Source organism: Fundulus heteroclitus, chromosome 2 (genome assembly GCF_011125445.2).
Source record: "Fundulus heteroclitus isolate FHET01 chromosome 2, MU-UCD_Fhet_4.1, whole genome shotgun sequence".
NCBI lineage: Eukaryota > Metazoa > Chordata > Actinopteri > Cyprinodontiformes > Fundulidae > Fundulus > Fundulus heteroclitus.
This window is the reverse complement of record NC_046362.1, coordinates 28,153,610-28,172,972: the sequence shown is the minus strand read 5'-3', so window position 1 is coordinate 28,172,972 and position 19,363 is coordinate 28,153,610. Positions and strand designations below refer to the sequence as shown.

The 19,363-nt window shown below is 41.5% G+C and overlaps 1 protein-coding gene across 3 annotated transcripts in view; it reads right to left on the bottom strand.

Annotated features, from left to right (window-relative positions):
- Nucleotides 1-19,363, bottom strand: part of srgap1a (SLIT-ROBO Rho GTPase activating protein 1a) — a 124,352-nt gene that overhangs the window by 103,614 nt on the left and 1,375 nt on the right. The window lies entirely within an intron of this gene.

Here is a 19,363-nt window from a genome sequence, read left to right as displayed (position 1 = left end):
ATTCAGCCCCCCCCCCCCTGTTTCAATAATTCAAGTCTTTTGCAGCCCCTCCCTAGCAGGTTTCCTTCCAAGATGGCTCTAATTAGCTCAATCCATCTTCCTATTACCACTGACCAGCTCCCCTGGTTCCCCTGAAGAGCAACATCCTTATAGCATGATGCTCCCACCACCATGTGTCTTTGTGGGGATACATGGGGCTGCCATCATATATCACTGTGCAGATGCTATTGTCAGGGTTATGTGCAGAATTAGTTTTCCTCCACATTGTATTTGGACAAAATCATTTAATTTTGGTGGGGTTTTACCAGAACACCTTCTTCCTTGTGGAAAATGGCAAAATTGACTTCTTATGGCTTTCTTTTGACAAGGGCTTTCCCCATTTCACTCAAAGTCTAACTGGCTCTGCAAACTGAGTTGTGAATCTCTGCAGTTCATCCAGAATTAACATACAAAGGTCTCTTCTTCTCTAAATAATGTAATGCTTGTTAGGTGGGTCAGTTTAAATGGACGGCCATCACTTGGTAGGTTTGCAGTTGAGCCACGCTCTTACCATTTTCAGGTGATACCTTTTAACAATAAAATGTTAAGTTATTCAATGTTTAAGAATTTGTTTTATAACCTGGCTGTGCTGTCCTCATCATATGTGCCCTATATGACTTGACAGTCAGTTAAACACCTCCTTAAAACACCAAGACTCTGAAGACAGATGAATCCTTGTCCACAGGTTTACTGATGTTACAAGGAAGGTGAAACTAAGACATCAAAAGCACAATCAACTCTGCTTGCCCTTTAACTTGTACATGAAGAGGTATTGATTAGAAGTTAAATGAATCACTGTTTTAACTGAACCCAGGTGTACTTATTAACTTGCATTTAAACTTATTTTTTATACCCATCTTTACATACACTGAATGATGTATTTATCTGTTCATTTATTTATCTGAAGTGGTTTAACACATGAATCCTCCCTATGAAATATGCTGATAAGATAATTTGCCCGCAGTAAATATATTTTCACAAAATGGCATTTCCCCTAAAACAATGCTAAAGAACACAACAAAGTAGCAATACAGACCTATGATGCAATCAAAAGACATAAGATATTTACAGATGTTCCTGGATTAACATGAACAACAAATCTTCACTCTGTACCATGCTCTCTTGCTTCCTGATTATCTCATTCTATGTCCTGTCACATTTCCTGTCACAGAATTTCAGTCAGTGTTTCTTAAAGTGTCAGCACCATTTTAGTGAGATTTAAAATTTAACGCATACCCAAAATAAACTTCTTTTGCTGGTAAACTGTATAAATTGGGCCTCGGGGTGCTACTTTAACGTTAATGTGCATTTCATGTGAACTTGTTTAGTTCTGCAATATTTGTGTTAAAACCATCTTAGTGCCGCCCTCTTAGGGTTGAACGTGGGTATTGCAGTTGAATTTTTTGTTATTATTTATTGGTTCAAACAGTACATGCTTTCGCCATCAAAGCCCGACGTTAAGGTACGTAAGCATCTCGCTCAGACACATGAACATGGCAGCAAGAGCATTGATCGATAGTGTTTAGTGTTTGTCCCTGTTTTGAACGTTAGCCCGTGTTACCAATGATGCTGCTAACATCACTTAACCTCAAAAACATCACTCTACCTCAAAAGACCAATTCATGGCGTAACTACCAGCGTCACTCTGCTCACTCGCCATGCTTCAATATGTCAAATTAAACTAGCTGCCACTTTCCTTCGTCCTTAAAACACCCTCGCTTAACCCCCATTGCACATCCCCACACTTAAACTTGCTACAAACTCCATGAGAACAGAGTTTTGTTCTCGTAATCAGGGTAGGAAGAACACGGAAAAAGTTTGATTTGGCTCTGTCTACACATGCTGCACAAGAAGTTCAGCCCCACGTCACTGAAGAGCGGGCAGCTGGGGGAGGGGTCAAGAGAGCCGAGCACAGAGAAGCACGTGTCTGCAGACCCATACTATTGGGAGCACGGAGCACGCTGAGAGCTGGCCGACACATAAATGCTCACGGTATGCTGTGGCGCTATTTGTAAAGACTGCAAACACCGGGGACGTGCGATGCTATGGGAGCATGACTGCATGTAAATGACTAACCCCGCTAGGATAAATTATAGAGTAAACGCCGCAAGTGAGCAGAATTAGCATGTTCGACCGCTTAAACCACCAGAGTTGAAGTGCGGGACTGCATGACTACAGTTATACAGATGTGTGAGACAAATCCGTTTCTACAACCTAAACGTACCCATCTAAATCCTGTCCAATCACAGCACGGTAGTCGGACACCCCTTAAGTTCTGCCCAGACGTTGTGTCGAGAACACGCAGGGAGACCCTCAAAGACGGAGCTGTGAGAACAAATGACGTCATTCGCTGCAGAAGTGAGACAAATTCTCTCTATTCTCTTGGAGTATGTTGCAGCCTTTAGTCCTGCCCCCTCAGGACCTTGTGGCACTCTCTGCTTTGTCAGCATTTCTCAAAATTTTTTTGGGGGGCAGGGTTATGCTTTTACATCGGGGTGAGTTCCATTTTAAAGATTCACTTTAAGACAATCAACAAGGTTAGCATGAAACTTGCTCGTAACGTTACACTGACCCTGCTTTGACCCACACGGGCTGTAAGTGATCCGTGCACTGCACTGTCCGATAAGAGCCCAGTTGAATCAGTTCCGCCTTCTGTGGCTGTATCCCCCCCCCCCCCCCCCCCCCCCCCGCCAACAGCATTGGACAGACCAACCCTCTTCATATAGATGTCATTCCAAACTTTACATGTAACTTGACACCTGTGCTTAGTATAGATCTGTCTGATCTGGTTTTTCACTCATGTTGTCTGACATGGCCTTTAAAAACAGCTGGATTTATATATTGATTAAGTTACAAATGCATGGACTCTTTTTACTAATTGGATGCCTTCTGAAGACACTGGATGTTATTTAGCAGTAAAAGAGTAAGGGAGGCAGAAACATGTGCTTGCCACACTTTTCAGCGCATCAGAATGATTGGCATGTGGGACAACTAATAGATAAAATATGGGAGGGGGGTGAGAGAAGGACCACAGCTCTGACCAATCCCTGCCCTACAGACTGAACGGCAGGGATTGGTTAGAGTTTTTACAGGCCTGCAGCTCCCACAGAGATCGATTTTTTAACCTCCTATTTCTTAATACATTATGTATTGACTATGTTCAGGATGGAAGAATGATTTTACCCAGTATAACAAAAAGTGTTTCTGAACAGGATTACCAACTATAGCTTTGAGGGTGGGTAGAGGATGGGACCGGTGTTGGCTGTAGAGGTTGTACTTATTTATAAAGAGCAGAGATTCATTCTACTTCCAGATCTGCTGCAGAATCCCCCTTATCCATAAAGCTGACGATCTCAACGTTGCCTTGATAAATCAAAAATTAAATCTAAAAGTGTTGTGGTTACTTATAGACCTTCACATATACAAGAAAAAAGCAAGAGGCAGACTAAATCTATTTATGAGCTTATTCCAACAAAGACATTTGAGGAGGGGGCTTTTCCGTTGCTGCTTTTCCTGCAGCAACGGACATTTTGCCATGAGCCAAACTTCAAAGACAACGCATAGTCTGAAAATCAAAAAGGGTTTCATTATGCTCATATGTTAACTGTTCTATGTTCATCAAAAAGGCAGACATATATTTTGTAACAGCTATTTAAGGGCTGTAAATCAATGAGTCAAGTCTGCAGAGCAGCCCTTCAACTGTCTGTAATCACTAGAGAAAAAAAAACTGTCATTAAGGTCACAAACATTTCCAGAACTGAGGGAAATGTTATATACAAGCCCATGTTTGTTAATCTGTAGCCTACCAAACTGATGACCAAAAGCAAAGGAGGTAATTTAATGCTATGCTGCCCATGTATAGAGGGCATTTTAATTAAATTGCAAACATTTATTTTAACTCCTGACAGTCCATCACGATATGAATATTGCACACATTGATGTTATCGAGCCATTTCCAATAATAGAAACATAACCCAAAAGACTTGCAGCCATAACTCGTGCAAAAGGTGGTTCCACGCAATACTGACTCGCATATTTTGCATGCCATACTTTTCAGCTTTTTATTTCTAAAAAAGAAAAAAAATATATTTGAAAACCCTGCATCACTTTTTTTCCACTTTGACAAAAGACACAAGTAAAACACATAAAAGTTCATCGCAGTTGTGTGACCAACTGAACAGATTCACAGAACACGAATAACTCTGCGCGGCACAGCAGAGGGTCTAACGCTTGAAGAGTCGTGTTCTTCTTTATCTAAATGTAAAACATACAAGCACAACCTTTTCTGCACAATACAAGCATTGGAGGTGGGTTCTGTTTCTTTTATGCTACAATTGTTCAGATCAATTTAGCACTGTTATCCTACTGGTGCATAAAGAATCACTATACTCACAGGTCTGCGCCTCCATTTCTCACATCACATCCCACATCTTTCTTCTTACTCAGGTTTCAGACAGAGTTTCCTTGCTGAGCCCCTAACTGCAGCTCTAGGCTCAATCAGTCCCCCTTTTCACAGTCCCATACACATCCAGCAGGGATTGATTGCTTACATGGCATCTGGCAGTGAAAGCCAAGCTGTAAAGAATGAGGAAGCCCCCCACCACCAAATAGAATACCACAGACCGAGACAGGTTAACATGATTAGCTCATAGGAACTGAGAGGCTGCGAAAATAAAGGCATCTCAGAAAGACCTAATCACACCTTAATTACAGTAGACGGCGATATTAGGGAAGTGACATTGAGTTACGAGCCCTTTATCTCCTGCAAACTACCCTCGGGGAGGCTTTAATTGTCACCTCTCAGAGTGCAAATGTCTGAAGCTCAGAGCAAGCTCCGAGTCTAGCTTCTAGTCTGTGAGATGACATGGCTCTAAAGTTGTCCCCCCAAAGTGTCTCATTAAAAGCCTTTTGTTATCATCCCGACCCTGACAAGACCGTGCAGCTGACACAGAGTGCCGGTTCATGCCTGCAGGAGGTGACTTTAACAGGATCTACGCAACGCTTCCGGATTACCAAGAGAGCCCTGATCCGAGAACGACCGGACAGAGCGATGAACCTCAGGGCAGCTGCTCAGACAGCATGGGCACGGCACAAAGAGGCGGTCGGAACAAAAGAAGAGACAGATCAGCTTTCACCGCTCTTTATTGTCCTACGCTGTAGAGAGCAAGACTGGCGCTTTCTCTTTTCAGCCTCCTGCGGTGCTGGGAGATGGACGGGGGAGCTGACGGTACAGGGACTCATGCTCCACACACCCACCCGGGTTACTGTGCATCACGTCCCTCGGTCACACCACTGAACATTACAAATCACAAGACCCCCGGGAAGAAGGGAGCTTCCTCCGCACTGCCTGATTAAAAAGTGAAATATGAGACTTGTCACGGTGTCTGTGATCATGCAGGGCCGCCGACAGAGCGAGAGAATCCAGGCTTGCGCAAACAAGCGCAACAAAAACTGTGTTGACGTTTTTCGAAAGGTATAAATGAAGTGTGCTAGTGAGCTTATAATGACTTCTTCTGTGAATTCTACTACCTCGTTACGTCGGTCCATTACGATCTATAAATAAAGAGGAGAATTAAAAGCTCTTCTGTGAACATTTTACTTCACGGCCATTTCTGCCAGTTAGGCTTTGCTCCACTTATAGCTGTAAGAAATGGGACAGGTCAGGATAGCATTGCGCTTGTTCCATTTCCAGGCCTGCCTGATTTAAAAATGAAAACACAAACTTTGCTTTGCAGTTCTTCCCACTTCCATTAAACTATAATAAGTTGTTCTGTTGGGAATCTGGGTGGACGTCTCGCACACAGCAACGTGCTCTACTTCACCCTAACCTAAAAACTGCCACCATAAATAGAAATGACATGGCAACATTTCAACAAAATTGAGTCAAAGCTTCTTGCTCTGCCAGCCATGTCTTTTATACTGTTTTTTAATTATATATTGTTAAAACCACTCAAATAGAAGGGCTTATGGCATGTTGTTCTAAAAGTACTTCTTTCTTAACTGTGAATAAATAGCGATGTAAACTGAAGTCGTCTGTCTAGTACTTTTAAAAAATACCCCACTGCTAAGGTAATTTAATTGTCCACAGCTTGTCATAAAAAAGACATCTTGACATCTTACAGAGGTCTAAGCTTACTGTCTGTGCAGGATATAAACTGATATTATTTAACCGGACACGGATGAGTTACTGGTATATAAGGGAAGACTGGCATTTCAAAAGTTGTGGTCACAAGGCCCTTTCATTGTTTTTCCTGTCAGGCACAAAGTAACATGGTGTTGCCCCGATGCACACTGCCAGTCACAAAAAGCATATTAGCTTTTTCTCTCACTCACAAGGATGAGTTAGGCTAGCTTTATACTCGATGCATAGAACAGGGCGCAAGGGTGTCGCTGTGCAAGGTCATGCACCTCCGTGTTTTTCTAACTTGCCACAGACCATGCATGGAAGTTTCATTGAAAATGGGGGGAAATCAAACGAGCCCTCCTCGAGCAAGTTCGCCTGACATCAAATAGCACAGGAGTTCCAAGCAGCAGAAATTTGTTAAATGCCATGTTCTCACTGCTAACTCTGTGACTGAAAACAGGATACACATATTATTGGCCATTAAACTCACCCCTGTGCGTTTTATTGGACGATTTTGTGGATACAAACAAGGATTTTGACTTCTATTTACATCACTTGCAGCGTAAATCAAGTCTAAAACAGCAGACTACATTATGTAGAGCAATTAGTTTTTAATTAGTAAAGCAAGATGCTTTACTAATTTAAACCTTTTATATAAAAAAGATCCCCATAGACTTTACAGACAGGCTGTATTCCCATCTTCACGTCTCCTTGTATGCGATGGGTGAACATACGTCTTCTTCTATGTCTCTAAACCTCCATTGATTTCTGTTCTGCCGTAAGACTTAGACTTAGACAACTTTATTTGTAATTTTGTATGCACAGAGTGCGTACAGAACGAAATTTCGTTTGCATACAGCTTGAAGATTTCAGTGAATTGCAGTAGATTTCAGAATAAAGTAAATTACAGGACAAAATTACAGGATATAGTGCAACAGTGATTTCACAGTACAGCAATTGAAACGTAAACAATGCAGGACCAATGTGGTACAGAGTCCAGTTACAGCTTCAGCAGTTGCGGAACCCCTTCCCAGAGGGCAGTCCATGGTGGGGGGGGGGGGCTCGGGCCACGCAGCGCTCAGATGAAATGTCCTTAATGGAAAGAAGAGGAGCCCCGATGATCTCTTCTGCTGTCTTCACCACTCTCCTCACATTCTTCCAGTCGGAGGCATTGCAGCCTCCACACCACACAGAGAAACAGCTGGTCAGAATGCTTTCTATGGTGCTTCTGTAGAAAACACCAACTATAAAAACACCAACTATTCTTCATGATTGTTTACGATGCTGCTAGCAGCCATTTTGGCTGTGTGACGTCAACGGTTTACGTTGAGTACTGCCCCCTGTGTTTTTGGAGAATACTGCACCTGTGTCTGTGTCAAGTATAAACATCTCCAGCGCTTCAATGGGCTCACACGTACTCCGCACAGGCACCAACCATCACTTGTAATTGGGTTTACGACTACAGTCGAAGCAACATGTCTGAAAAGCAGACGGGCTACCCGTACAGGTGACATAATTCTCCCTGTGTTGCTCTGCAGAGCAACAAATAAAAGGTATTCTGTACAAGTACAGAACTGCTCCTGAGTTTAGCTGGTTAGTTTTTCTTAACCCTATGCAACAAAATAAGAACAAAGAACTTGTAATGGACAGTATGATTATAACTGCAATCTGAAAGTGACAGTCGCTAAAGTGAAAAATGCTGATTATGTTTGTGAGATAGTGCTTCCATTCATCCACAGGTCACAGGCAATGAAGAGTAAAAGCACTGATTAGAATAGTTTTATTAAAGTATCAAACTCATCTGGCAATCTATTTGGTTCTTTGGACGTGGTAAAACACAAGAGGCACATAAATAAAAAACTAAATTCATAACTTGTTCTTCGTGTGTATTTTCTGCCCCTTCCAGAAACAAGGTCAAAAAAAGATTTATTTCTTAGAATGAGCACTAGCCATGCTCAAGCTGCTGTCTACACAACTGGCACCCGGATCCAACCGAGTTGGCAGACTAAAGACTGGAGTATTCAGGTCAGAGGGCAGAGGTCAGTGTTTGCTCATCAACAGATCAAATCTGCTTGGACAGAAAGCTGTCCTTCCAGGGTTTGTGTGAGGGTAAGGGGGAAGAAACCCAACACTGAACATGTCGCTCGCCACAATGACTACTAATCCCGTAATCCTGATTGTTTGAGACAACTGCAAACATCTTGCATAGCGGGCGAAACCCTTCTCATTTACATGTGTAATCAACCTAACAGGATGTTTTCCATGTAATTTTGGGTTGCTTTATACAGAGCTGACTGGCGCTCTCTTAATGACATCATCTGGAGGCAAGAAGCAGGGCATGTACTACTACAAATACCTTATCTGTAAAGTTTGTCTTCTTCTTTAGGAGAAACCAACAGTCACATAACATTTAAAACAAATACTGCAGCAATACAAAGAATAGTTTTTATAATATAATTTAAGATAAACTATGTTTTTAATAAAAATTTACATTTAGGATATTTTTAACCACCCACTTCCATTGCTAAACCCGTTCAAGTGTCTGCTTAGGGCCATTTTTTTTAATTTATTTCCAACATGATGAAAACTGGAAACTGATTAACCTGCACTATCTTAGCACCAACTCTTAGCTGGACCAAAGAACTGATACTGAACCAATCAAAATGTAAGCACCATACAAACGAGCAGCAGACCACAGAATTTGAGTTTTCACAGAAATTTGCAGCTTTAGAATGAATAAAAGAGATATGAATATAATTATATATCATACCATAAATCTTTCTTGTTTACTCTAAAGGAGAATCCAGCTTCAGGAAGTACTGTTGCTGTGTGTGTGAGACCACTCTTAATCATCACAATGAGCAGAAAAGGAACAAGGATGACAATCCTTTTCCTTAAACTGGCCGTTATTTTAATTCTGGGACACTCCACGGATCTGTGGCTGGAACCACAGCTGTGGGTTTAGTTTCCATCTCCAGAGAGGGAGGGACGTGTTCAGCGCGGAGCTTATGAGGCCTGCCTGAGGGTGCTCAAACATGCACCACTGCTGCTGTACGAGGAGCTCAGGCCTCCTCCTACTGCAAAAACCACAATGAGCCTTTATTGTGTCTCTGATAAGTTGAGAGCTGAGTGCATGTGAAACCCTCCTATCCTTTTGGGTTAGTAAAACCAGGCCAAGACCACCAAAAGGGAACATAGACAGTAAGAGAGGTTACCACATCAAAGACGGCAGACATTTTACGGCGTACAGGACATAAAGACCCCATTAAGCAGCATTTTAAGTACAAGGCTGGAGACAGTTTTTTACTTCAGGCCATAATCAATCAGACTTCCATATGCCAAGAATGCTGGGCTTCAAGAAGACATTCTCTCTGTAACAATGAACCCCCTACACACCCAAGCTTCTTCTCAGAGCAGTTGTGCCTTAAAGGGTGGTCCTTGGCTATTGATTAGGGGGGCAGCCGGCTCAATGGTTGCTCCTCTCAGGTCACAAGGTTAAGGCAAATAAAAGAAAAATGGGGGAAGGGCAGCACCAAGCAGCAAGATTAGTAAATTAAACTTCTGTTCCTCAGTGTGAAGTGTTAACGCTCCATGAGAAAGTGATTGACACTGGGGGATGGAAAGGACTATTTTGAGAATTCTGTGAAGAAAAAGACCCTTTTAAATCAGACCCATGACCTTTCACCTTTTTCCTTTACAAACCCCTCTGTTACCAAACAGCGTATTTCCTAACCAGATGTGTTAACCAATTTATGGAAGAAGAAAACATTTACACTCGGTATGTGGTGCTAGCAATCGTAAAAACGCCACGTTATTTGTCCTCCAGGAGAAATACTGTAAGTCTAGCTAAGTGCTGCCCTGTTATGTGGCATTGCTTGATATATAAATGTAAGCAATTCTCATGAGCCCCAGATATGAAGGAGAGTATTTCACCCTGACACCATGTATCTACACATGAGACTCTTATTTTGAAGTAATTAAGGAAGTAGTTCTGCCTAGCTGAGTTGACCAAACCTGTAAATAACAGACTGTTAAATAAGTAATAAAACAAATAAACATTTGTCTTTTTAGTCCCACAGAGGGGGAAATTGCATCTGGGTTTAACCCATTTCTTAGGAAGCCATGTCCTACCACACTGAATGGCACACGGGGAGCAATCTGTGGTTAAGGGACTTGCTCAGAGACCCAGTGTGACAGACTGAGTTTCAAACCGGCAACCTTTGCAGCCTCTCCAAGACGCAAACACCTGGCTCCCTAAACCACTAGGGCACCACTACCACCTATTGTTGGGCCACCCAACAACCTTCGGTCACAAAACAATCGAAGAAGCGCCCAAAACTTCTACGTTGTTCATCTGGAAGCCTTGATAAAAAAAATAAAATTAAAATAAAAACATAAAAAAAACTAAGAGAGAGTGACAAACAAGATATGAATAATGTTTTAATGTCAATCAAGTTGCTACATCTGATTCAAAGCTTACTATTGCCACTAAAGGGCTGTTTCAAAGTTTTTCTAATGGGCCTGGGCTGTTTCTGATTACCTGTTTCAGTAACTAATTATTTAAAACAACAATTTTACTGTATTTGTCTACACAACAAATGAGAATTTCTGAGTTTTTTTGTCAATAGGAGCACCTTAGAATTACACAAACAAATACCACAATATATGGACAAGTCAAATATGGACCGAGTTATTCTCCACTGATTAGATACTTTAAAACAATTTGATTTGTAAAACCTTCACTCCGTTTGTGAAAAAAAAAGCAAATGTCCAGTTTTCCGACAAATAGCGCTAAAACCCTGTCCCATTTCCCCTGAATGCAAAACCATGTATGGTCTTGTCTTGGGCACTTGAAGTGTTGTTACACCTTTAATTTGCACTTCTCAGTGTCTCTGTGGTATTTTGCAGAGTCAAAGTATTGTGTCAATGTACTAATGACACTTTTCTAGTAACGGTTTAATGAACAGAAAGACACAATGGAGGCCAAACAAACCACATCTTCAGTTCACAAATAAATTGTTAAGTGACAATTAATCTTCTTCACAGATTGTCCCTTTAGGAACTCTGATGTCTTGATATAAAAATAATGGTAGTGAGGTAGTTCTCGTCATGCAGTATAGACTCAAAGATTTTTGCCTTTGCTTACCACCTAAAGCATTCAGTCCATCCAAAATATTTAAACGACTGGTGTAAAAATACTGTAGATAGAGTCAAACAAAGCAAAGCATAGAACCTCTGTCCAGACCTATTCTGGGCCTGACCTGCCATCCTGTCCCATCCCCCAATCTCCTTCCTCCTAATCCTGTCCTTCTGGGAGGGAGGCGTTAGCACGGCTCTGACGGTCAAATTGTGGCTGTCTGCCTTCCTGTCTGTCCATCTGCTAAGCTCCTGCTGTCACTTTTAAAGGAATCTATGCTGTTCACCAAGTAGCCTTTAAATCTATCCTAATCCCCATTTATTTCACTTTTATCCACCAGTTTCAACTTTCCCCGAGCATGGTTCAGTTCTGTTTACACTCTGAGCCTCCAATGTGCGGCTCAGTACCACTCAATGGGGATTCTTCTCTATGTCGCTACACTTCCAACTGAGAGGGTAGAAAAGAGCAGCGGAGTTGTACAGCCTAGCTGAAAACTTTACTTTTCTGTGTATTTATAATTCATTCACATTCTGAGACACTTCAGCTGGGGGGGGTCACACTACTGCGGGTGGTATTTGGCACGTTTAGGGAAGAAACAGCATTAACCAATGCTGACAGTGTTGGTTCTTGCATGAATGAGCCCTTTTAATACCAATTTAGAAAATGTGGATTAGAGACCAGTCTCTACTATCGTTAGTGAGCTCAGAGCCCGGACATATTTTCTTACACTGTGCCAAACAACGGGGGGGGAGTGCTGCTTCACATTGACTGGACATGCAATTAAAGCAAAAGAAAAATGTTTCAGCTGACAAAGAAGTTTGTCAGATACTGTCAAGCCCATCTTCACGTGGACATGGGTTAATAACGGTTTGAGGGAGCCTGCAATGACGTTCATGTGGTCTTTGTTGCTCTAAAAAAAAAAAAGGCACAATAGTGAATGTGAAGCCTTGCTTGCACTCAGCAGTTTATAAAAAACTGCAAGAAATGGCTGAGCAGCCACAGGTAGCGCCGTCAATAACGATTCACCCGACCACTGAAATGCTCACTTGTGGACAAACGGCACACCCAGAGCCATGACACCTCTTGGAAGAAACAAGCAGCAATAAAATGTGTGGGTAGTGAAAGCAGATGGTAGATGTGTGAATGGACAGCAAGATGAGCTCCAGAAGGTGTCAGAACTCCATTAATATTACAAGCTCCAACCCCCACCAATGCCTTAAGAGTTGCCAGCTACGTTTAAGCATCAGAGCGCCACAAGAATTCATTGGGGAGAGTTGAGGTCAGAAGAATGCAGAGAATATCTAAGGCAATTTGTTTTGATTGCATAAGCGTGCAGTAATTTTTGCCACATGGCTTCACTTGCCAGATGAAGGTGGTAATAGCTCAATATTCACATCAAAAACCTACAAGTGATACACCAGGGTTAGGCGGGCCACCATGCTTCACTCACCCTCTGCCAGGCTAAGCGTTCTTTGTTTACTTGAAATATAAAACATTCAGTAAAGTTGCCCTCTGGGAGAAAACCTCCATAAGCTAATACGCTACCTGTCATTAGCTTGATGCACCTTCAAGCTGCGTCATGCAATGCTCCTCACACTCACAACCTGTTTCGGTGAAATACTACAAAATAAGATTGCTACCAATGACTGGATTGAGATACCAGCGCTTATGATGGTGTCAGAACTTTGCTTGCTGGTGAAGACCAAAATTCGCTGTCTTGGATCTGTCCTCAATCTGTCGTCAGAATATGAGGGAACCATTTGACTACATTGAAACTCTTGAAAACGTTTTTAAAACCATTGTTCACTAACAAAGCATCTGAAAATCCTCAAGCTGCTACACAACAAAAATCCTCAAGCTGCTACACTCCTGAGTAACACAGACAGGAGCTTGTGTACCATCAGTACCACGAGTTACGTGTGTTAAGAACCAGGTGCTGTACAAAACACATGTAGTACTGCAGGACTAAGAGGCTAGAAAGAGAATCCAGAACACATTTTGGTCCTGCTGGAAAAAGAAAAACTCGGAGAGACGTTCTGTTTGTGTTTCTAAATAGACTACTTACTCAGTGGCCCAAAAGCTTTGCAGTGTTTCATAATGTACACTTTATTTTAACAACATACCACATTGTCCACTCTTTCTTTCACTGAAAGCTACAGACACACATTTGTTTGAAAGACCCAACTAAGATAGAGTTAAAGGAGCGATAAGCAATATTTCACCACTAGGTGGTGCTTGACCACTGTCTGTAGACCAAAACAAGATGTGTAACAAGCCATGCCTCTCTAAATAGCCCCTCCTTTCCCTTCTTAGGCATGGCTTTCTATGTGCATATTTGTAAAGGATACAAACACAGCAAAACAGCATCACCTTTTGGAGGAACATTTCAAGTGAAGAAGTAAGTAACTCATAATGCTGTAAGCAAGAGAACATTTTGATCTGCTGGGGGTGCTCTCCGCCATGTTGCTCCAACACTGCACTGCTCTGACGGTGGCATTTTAGGGCAGGGAGGGGCTAAGCCCTGAGAGGCAGCGGTTCACATGCATGTACACACGCGGTCCGCCCCGGCTAGGTAAACAAGAGACTGCGGAGACAATATAGAGAGTTGCAATGTGACGTCATACCATAGTCTATGTGAAATATAACCTTTAGTTTTTCACATCACTATTTTTTAGTTCTTTGTACCTAAAACATTGAAATTTTGCTTATTGCTCCTTTAAAGCTAAATAACATATCACATATTATCAACCTGAATCAAAATCTGTTTGTGTACAAAGCAAAAAATCAAAGTAAATTAACTAATTGCATCTTAAACCAAATGACAAGATTCCATCCGAGAACACTTTTACCTCTTTAATGCTCCTGTATGCAAACATGCATGGACTTGTCTACTTGGGCATGCAGAGGGAAAACAGCTCTGATTTCAGGCAGAAATGCAGGCAGGTCAGAGGGCAGCCTTTATAATGATGTAAGAGAGGATGCCTGTCATTGTCCTGCCATCTGAGTCCCGACTCAGAGTTCCAAAACACCAAGCCACAGCCTGACATGGAACCAGCTCCTTTACCACAGTAAAACACACAACTGCTATTGCAGCATTGCCAGAAATCTTAAACACAGATTATTCAAGGGTAGCCATGACCTTCCCATCGCTGTCTCTAATGTTTGAAATGAGCAGTGATATCCACAATGCAAATTGCACTAACTTACCCAAATCTTCTTAATGCCCGTTTCTCCAAAACAGGGAGAGTCTTGTTTTGGATCCCGGATCTTAGCAATTAGACAAACCTAATCACACATGCCTCAGAGCACTTCAATAAATGGATAGTTTCCTTCTGAGCCAGAATGAAACTTTCAATTTCCTGTGGGATGTATAAAAGGGCTGGTGGAAAGTATTTTACAAGCAAATGTCAGCTGAATGACAAGCCAGGCCACGGAACAGTAGTTTCAGCCCTTGTAGGAAACCTTTGAGACAGTCAGTCACCACAGAGAACTACATTACATACCCAAGATCTCCAGATGAGAATAGCAATAACTCTGGGCACAGCTGCTGTAATGAAAAAAAATTGTGTGATGCAAAACAAATGATTCTTATGGTTATGTAAGAAAGATTAACGGCTCATCAAATAGTTGTAAAAGCACTGAATTAAATGTTAGGCTTGCAAAAAAAAGACTTAAAGGGGACCTATTATGCTTCCTTTTAAACCGGTTAGGATAGGTCTATGCAAAACATGTTCATTAAATTTCCTGAACAAAAGTATTCTCAGATAATGAGATTTTCACCTCCTCAGTTCTGCCTACTTTGAGCTCCTTTTCACCACAACCAATTTTAGGGCTCTGTCACTTTTATGCTGATTAGCAGTAGCTGTCTGCGAGCCCCAACTCAAAGTGTACACTTGCACTTTATACAGGTAAAAATGGCTGCAAAAAGATGCAAATTTGTACAACCACACATCTTTGACCCCGAGTCAAACACAGAAGCAGAAGACGTGAGACTTCCTGCACAACCAGTTTATAAGTTCAGAAATGGACACAGGGCTGTCAGTAGTCTACTGCTAGCGTTAGCTTGTGCTAAATGACAAACCATGTTCACGCCTAACAGCCATTACATAATAATTGAGAAGTTTTTGAAACGGCTTTTTTTCCCTAGACGCCAACAAAACATTTACTTATTGCCAAAAAAGGGCTGGATGTTTTTTTTTAGCTCTTGGACTGTTTCTAGAAGCAGTAGAAACCAAGATGAAAGAACAAAGACATGCAAAAGGTGAATTTTGCATTATAAGTCCCCTTTAACGCTCAAACACAGGCTTTGTCAGAGCTGGTTGTTGTGTATTCTGAGCGATTCATGTCTGCTCACTAAAATCCGCCCCTCACAAATATTACTGGTAATGCACTTATCAATGCAAACTCACACATCATAAAGTCTCCCCACAGCTGATGACTGATAACAATCACTTACTTATCAAATAAAAAAAAGAATCCTCCACTTTATAGTTTGTGAGTTATTATTTCAGAACTCAACTTTGCAGGCCGATTACTAGAATCAATGATTACCAGGGGTTCAAAATTAAAGTGTGAAAGATGCTAGAATTTTAGCATTCCTACAGCCATTTTCAGAAAGATACCAGAGAAAATCTAGGAGTCCCATGAGTTTTTTTCTGGCTGTATGAAGGAAAAAGTAGGGCCCTTCCCCCAAATGCTGTGCACTGTCGGTTTTACAAGAAAGTCAAATTTGGCTGTTTGGAAATATTTCTGGAAAAACATGAAAATTAATTGTGTAGAAGCCAAAAGAGCAACAGGTAACAGTTATGCATGGTGGGTACCAACTTATCAACAAGCACATTTATGACTGTTAAGCTCCAAGTGCTAGTCTATGACGGACAAAAAGCATCAATAATATAGTATTTTACATGATCATCATTTTAAAGCAACTAATGAATGTAGACCTTGTTTAATTGACATTTTGTCTTAAGTCTACATAACAAAAATCTAAAGTAACAACAAATAAGTGCTATAGATAACATAACAATAACTCTGATAGTCAAGAAGTTCTCTTATTGTTGCAGCATTTGTTGATTGTCTGTTTGAAACAATAGAATATAGACCACGTTGTACATTTGTGGTTGAAAACTTTGTGTATACGGTGATACCCTATACAACTATAGTACACTCAAGTTGATCATATTTCATGAAATTCTTACAGGCCCATGCCTGTGCTTGACAAGACACATTCACTCCAAATTTGGAGCTATGATACAGAAGCGTGAATCTGACAATGATTAATGCTGTGTTACTGTGAATCTTAAGATTTTTGTTGGTACATTTTGATCAACTGATTCCTATAATTAGTTGGCCAGGGGTCTTTCTTTTATGATTTTTCCTTATCATTTTATCTTCTTATACATATGTTCCTGAAGGGAAGATCTACTGGACTTCCGAACCATCAGGTTGAAAATATCTGGAGCAAAAAGGAAGCACCACACTAGTATCCAGCTTTAGAAATATTTTGAAAAACATAGGGAATCTGCATTTTGACTAAAAAAACAAAAAAAAAACACTTATTTGCTGTGACTCAATTTGAACCATCAATGGCTCTCCTCTGCAGCGGGTTGTTTTTTTCAATACATTTCCCCATTAGGTTCTGCAGGAAAAATTAGATGCTACCTCACATCGTATTGCTCAGCATCCCCATGATAGTACATCATCTTCTATTATCTGAGAGCACATGCTCAGTCACTTGTAATTTTGTTATTTCCCGTACGGCCTCCTCCTCCTCCACCTTCTTGCAACCCCCCCCCCCTCCCCCCTTGTTTAAATCTTGCCAACCTCTGCTAACCTCCCTTCTTTAACAGCCTTTAAGGTTGGATACAGGGGTGTGAATAGGTGGTATTTCAGAATACCGAGGGCACTAAAGAACAGAGCTCCCTGGCTGGGGGCCAAATCCCCATGGTTACCCTGGAGCAGCAACTGCCTCTTTCCTCTGTGTGTGTCTGTCTGTGACTAAACTACCTCTGCTCTGCATGCATGGGAGACCTGAAGGAGACAAGATGAGTGAGGGTGGCAATCATTACAGAGTCTTGCACACCTCAGTAAATAAGCAGCAGATTTATGCTTTAAAGTGAGAGCTTGCAAAGGGCAGAGAAAGGGCAGGAAATAATAAGAGAGAAGCAAAAGCCAGAAAGCAACAAGTTCTTCATAGGACGAATCCCATTTCACCTCTTGACCTTCGCTTTTTAGCCATTCGCCCCGTTTCTGTGGGGTGGGGCGTCCCAGTTGAGGGAAATGGCTTGGAAGCCCCCTACAAAGTGAGATTAAACTGAGTAGGATTATACAAACAAAAGGAGTAGAACCTGTGTTTGCAAATACACTTAGAAGTATAAAACATTGTCTCAATCATCGTATAATTCAATGCTGTAATGCCTAGTTTGAAAGGCTTCCAATATCGTCATCTTTTTCATTTTTGTAATCTTTTGAACACTAATGAGAAAAAAAAAACAACAACACTATAACTCTTGCAATGCCTGCTTGTTTGTCTTTTATGTGTACTCTTAGTCGCAGTGGCCAAAAAGAAATTTCAGCATCGTGACAAAGAATCTTTGATTCTACTGTTTGATATCACCCTTGGTTAGTTAATAACTGTAAAGATAGCAGCTTTTTCCTCTATAAAAGTGTTTGGAATGTGTAGTTTAATGCATACCAAGGTGTTTTCGTGTGTAATTATCTCAATTCTTTTCAAGAAGCGCAATAACAAAAAAAAAAAAAGAGGGGGGGGGGGGTGTAGCATTTTCTGTCAGAAAATAATGTAATGAAAGCACAACAAGTCTAAGCCTATATCAAGGAAAATGTATTTAAAAGAATACATGTTTTTTGTCATTTTGCTGTGGAAATTGAATGCAATTATTCCCAGAGAAAACCAGCTAAAACCTGCATTTGTTATTGCATCTATATTTAAAAAACATTAGTTGATTTTGTATCACTTTTAGCCAACGTTATTAAGAGCCACTGTGGAAAGGCCAAAGAGTAAAAGGTTGCAGGCCTGTTCCAGGCTAATGCATTGTGATGCTACGCTAATAAAACAAAATGCACCAAGTAAGCCCTCAGATAACTCATCAGTATGCTTCAAGTATATTTGAGGCTCAGCTCAGTTATTGAAGTTTGCTGTTATGGAGCAAGTATATACGGTATAGCAAATTTTGGTAACTATATTAGCAACATATTCATCCGTCCATTATCTGGACCTGCTTATCCTTACAGTGTAGAGCCTTCTTTATAATGGTAACGAGTGCGGGCTTTTCAGTTGTCCCGCAGACAATCATCAAAACCCTTCTCAAGCAGCGCAAGTACGATCATTGCTTAAGAAGCTGCCTTTTCGCATAGAGCTCGATCCGAACATGGTAATGGCCAGTTGAAGGAAAGGTTAACTGTGGTAGAAAACGGAGCAGGAGAAACCGGGATAACTACGGCTTTGAGACAATTGTGAAGCAAAGACCATTCAAGAGTGGAGGTTCAAAAGGTGTCAACTGCGAGATGGAGTCGGCGCTTTAAGGACATGGGCTACAATGATGAGTGCAAGCAAATTGATAACGGGTGATCTTGAGTTTTGGCAGGAAATCTCCCCCCATAGACTGGAGGCAGAGTGGTGAGACAGAATCGGAGATGAACGCGGTCCAGAGTTAAGTTTCCAAAGTCAGTGAAGATTTGGGGAGCCTGGTCAACTGCTGGTGGTTGGGTCACCGTTTTACGAAATTCAAACTTAGCAGTCGTCAACCTAGAAGTTTAAGAGCTTTTCATCACCTGCGTCAGCTGACGAGCCTTCGGAGCTGCCAGCAGGACCCAGGCCCCTAATTTAAACACCTGGTCCGATGACCATCGCTCTGCTTGGCTGACCAGCAAAACCGCATGACCAAAACTATGGAGAAGAGCCGAGAAGAGAACAGAGGACACCAGAGACAACGGTGCAGATGAGCTGAAGCAGAAAACCAACCTGGGCTTCCTTGGCACCGCAGCAGCAGGGCCACACCTCACTGATGCAGCACTGATGCAAAAGGAGCCCCTACCAAGTATTG